This window comes from Meleagris gallopavo, chromosome 5, assembly GCF_000146605.3.
Source record: "Meleagris gallopavo isolate NT-WF06-2002-E0010 breed Aviagen turkey brand Nicholas breeding stock chromosome 5, Turkey_5.1, whole genome shotgun sequence".
Classification (NCBI taxonomy): Eukaryota; Metazoa; Chordata; class Aves; order Galliformes; family Phasianidae; genus Meleagris; species Meleagris gallopavo.
In genome coordinates, this window is record NC_015015.2 from 43,024,393 (window position 1) to 43,028,520 (window position 4,128).

A 4,128-nucleotide genomic window follows, 5' to 3' on the forward strand; every position below is an offset into this window, starting at 1 on the left:
ATGCAATTTGGCTTTTATCCACAAAAACACAAACAATAACCAAACATAAACAATAGAACAAATGGAATGAGTAACTTCTGTTTATATCATGAATCATCCAATGTTTACCTTTCTATGAAAATGGCAATTACAAAACCTGAGAAGGAAAATCCTGTTTTCACATACTGTAATGTTTCTCTCAAACCCTTCTCAGACCTATGAAGAAAGGATATTTTTTAAGACTGTGCAAAAAGTTTTGTTCTTTCTCTTAATTCCCTTTACAATTGAAGTGTTAGGAGTAGGGGAAAGTACTTTGGTTTACAATAATTATCTTATAACGTTTAATCTGCTAGATGCATTACTTGAGCTTATGTATTGGAGCAGCTTTATAATTCCCCATCTGTGGAAGTCTTTTTAAGATAGGATCTTTAAAGTTCCCGACTCAAACTGCCATACTGTTGGAACATGAAACTCTTCACTTTATTGGGCCTTAAGGGTGCCAATTTACATAGCTATGTAGAAAAGGACTCACTAATTTAATTACAATGTGTAAATAATTTAGTTCTAACCACCAGCTAAAACAGTTTTATATCACCATCTAAAACTTTACAAGACAATGGACTCTAAACATGAGGAACAACTACTGTTATACAATTACACAGATGGCCTTTTAATTCTTAATGCTCAGAGGATATCATAATTGTATGTGATTTTCATACATGCCAGTGGGAATGAAGTAAATATAAAGGAATTGCGAACATTTGAAACGTGGAGAGTTTCTTCCTCCCCCTCCCTTCTTTCAGAAAAGAAATACTTATCTACAGGAATGTGTATATTCCCATCTAAGAGCTACCAGGCCTGGAAACCTGGATGTTAAGATTAAAGCAACTTTTATTTTTACATCTTGCATAAATGTGGTCAAATTCAATTCTGTTCTAGCTTTTATTTCAATGGAATTCCACCCACTTATGTGCAATCTTAGTGAAGCTTATAGAGCATTTTTATAAGGATACAGGCTCAGCTTTTCACAGCTGCCAGTGGCATTTAGAAGCATTAATTTTGTGGAAAATGGTCTCCCAAAGAAACGTTGACTATATGATCAGAATTTTACTGAGAGGGTAAAAAACTCTTTTCTGTTATACCAACAGAATTCCAATTGACTTGAAAAGGAGCACATCAAATTCAACCCCAGTTTAGGTAGCTCAAATATATAACTGGAAATATTACATCAATAAAGACTAATTTTGAATTCGTTTCAGATGCACAGGTGTTGCATGCACTTAAATACATAATTTTGAGTTCTCGTACATCTAATTAATTGTATACTGGTTATTATCATAGTATCAGCCTCCCAGTTGTGCATTGTATCTCAAACCTGTGTGTTCTCACATCCTTTTTCCACGAGCAGATGCCTATGAATTGTTTAAATTTTGATTTTTGTTAAATTATATATGTACGAGAAAACAATTGACATGTGAACTCAGTGTTTTCAGTACTTAAGTTAACAAAGCCAAGGTTGCATGTAAGTGGGAAGGCTAGTCTTTTTCTGATTTCCTAATGGAATTATTGCTCCCATCTTAGGTGATTCCCAAAAAAAGGATATATAAATCTCTACAGAAACAGAGAACAGCACAGAACCTTAGAATCACAGTAAGACAAATCTTAGAGGTACAGCACTAGGTAGAATGGTTGCAACTCTTTCCGGATCTAATAAATTCATAAACTAATTTTTGGTTAATATTACAGCTTAGACAAACAGAAGTCAGCAACAACCACAATAAAAAAAATGAGAGTGAGTTAATTTAGAACAGTAAATCTCAACTAGCTAGAAATACTCAGAAATTCATCTTAACAGCTACTGCACAGCCCCATTTGCAGAAAAGCTCAGGAGCATGTTGGCATGGCCAACTTTGATGGGTTTAGGAACAAATAAATACTGAGCAATTCCATGGCCCAGTCCAGATCCCACTGAGATCCAGGAGATTTTGAATGAGACTGTATAAGATCCTGACAAATCATTTGACATTGTATGCCGTTGGAATGACACGAGCATTCTTGCTTGCCCACCACAGAATGTCAGTCTGAAGTGAACAAATACCAATCAAACTCTAGCATACAACTGAACAAGCTTACAAGGAACAGGCAGATGCCAGTTTAGGTGAGATTTTCTACATTAAGCAAGCAGCAAAACATTAATATTCTGTTTTATTTACATTCATCATTGCCATATGTCAAACTAGGAAAAAAAATTCCCTTAGTCAGAATGTTATTTTGGAGCATTAGCTGTGAAATACTTTCAAATCCAGAATAATGCAGTTTAGCAGAAACTACTGCAGAAGTGATCTGTGGTATCTAAGTTGATCATCCTGAATTTTTTCTCATATAAAGTGAGACAATATTCAAAGCTACTAAAAAAATAATTTTATTTTAAAATTCCATTTTCAGTAAAAATTAATTATTAGTGTAAACCATCAAGAGTTAGCAAAAGTAGTTACACACACACAAGAAAAAATAGGAAACAAAGACACAGCAATCCTTCTACTCAGAGGTCCTGTTAATCCTTGGCAACATCCACTGAATGTGACCAAGAGGCTGTTCCACATTGCCAAGCTTCCTCACATATGTACAAACACTGTAATGTTGATATTTTATGAAAGAATCTACATAAAGTTTAATTACTCATAATCTCCTCAGCAGATATAATCTAATCCCTTCACTTTTTAACAAGTGAAGGCTTTGTATCAACGAAAGAACGTATTACGTGTACATAAAAAACTTAAGAGATTGAAATAAGGCACTCACATTCTAAATGTTGGATTTAACACTGCTGAGATTATTCTATTGAAAATACCTTCAACCATCCGCATTAGAAACACTTTGGCCAAAGACCATGAGATTGCATTGACCATTTATCTCTGCAAGATAACTGTATGCATTTACTACCCCAATATTTTTATAGAGTTCTCATTTCAGTAAGGAGATCTTCACCTGCGTAAGGGCAGCACAGCAAAGTGAATGGACACTCTTCACACCCTGAGACTTGGAGAGTTCCAAGCAAAGCACCAGTGGCCCACACTAATTGAACACTGTGTCATTTTTGCTGCAAAGAAATTACCCTGGGAAAGAAGAGCTTAAAATTATTGGCCTGGTTTGAAAACAAAAGATTAATTTGCAAGTTCTTGTATGTGAACAAAACTCTCAACCTCACTGCTTTCTGTGTAAGCAGACATATATTTAATATAGCAAGGCAGCCATTCTGCATCTAAAATGGCAGCAGTCCATAAACTTACAATTTGCAGACCAGCCAGCTGCAAGTCAGTTTTCTGACACCATTTCATACACTACACAAATGTCAGCATGGCTTTGGGACCAAATGATGACACATGAGATATGCTGTAGTTTGCAGTGGGAAGTATTTCTAGATGGGAAGTGGATAATGCTTGTGTTTGCCATCCTATCACCCTGCCCAGAAAGGCAAGCAAATAAATTGTAACTATGTTGGTAGAGCTACTGAAATCGTTCAGCAAACAGAACATAACCTATTTTGTCTGTATTTCAAAGCTGAAAGTATGTATCAGAAATATATATATATGTGGAAATGCTTTTCACGATGGCTATCCTTTGAACAGACCACCTGGATTATGGCAGGAGGTGCTGCTGGTCTTCGGCAGAGAGAGGCCCAGGGTACAGCCTTAGCTGAAAGCATCTCGGCTACAAGGAGCTCGGATCGGAGGGTGCTGTTGTGAAGGGAAGTGGAATCCCAGCGTAGATCCGGTCTGGTATACTTCTGTACCTATCGGAGAAGGCACGATGTGAATGCTTCAGTGTTTACCCGGGTTATCATCGGTTGATGAACAAAACCCCAAAACCCGGCGCAAAGAGGGGGACGTGAAGGGAACGCCTGACTTCAGGACATGCTCACGCTGTTCCTCTTGTAGTTCTGTTGAGCAGGGGCTGAAGTGACACGTCAACCGCAGACGGTCCGATTCTGGACCGAATGTCGCCGTGCTCCAGGTGCCGGTGCTGACAAAAGCACTGTGACTACCGCAGGGCACCTGTGCTCCCGCAGCCCCTCCGAAGGACATCTCCGTCTCGGGGCCGCTCAGCACCGTGCCGTGTGGCGGCCCTGCCCGGGTCTTACCTCAGGGC

At 38.3% G+C, this 4,128-nt stretch overlaps 1 long non-coding RNA gene across 1 annotated transcript; it reads right to left on the bottom strand.

Annotated features, from left to right (window-relative positions):
- Positions 1-2,385: 2,385 nt before the first annotated feature.
- On the bottom strand, positions 2,386-4,122 carry LOC109367856. The gene is made up of 2 exons (XR_002115373.2): positions 3,886-4,122; positions 2,386-3,772 (listed from the first exon to the last, which is right to left on the bottom strand). It is a non-coding gene; the product is annotated as an uncharacterized LOC109367856 (long non-coding RNA).
- Positions 4,123-4,128: the final 6 nt, after the last annotated feature.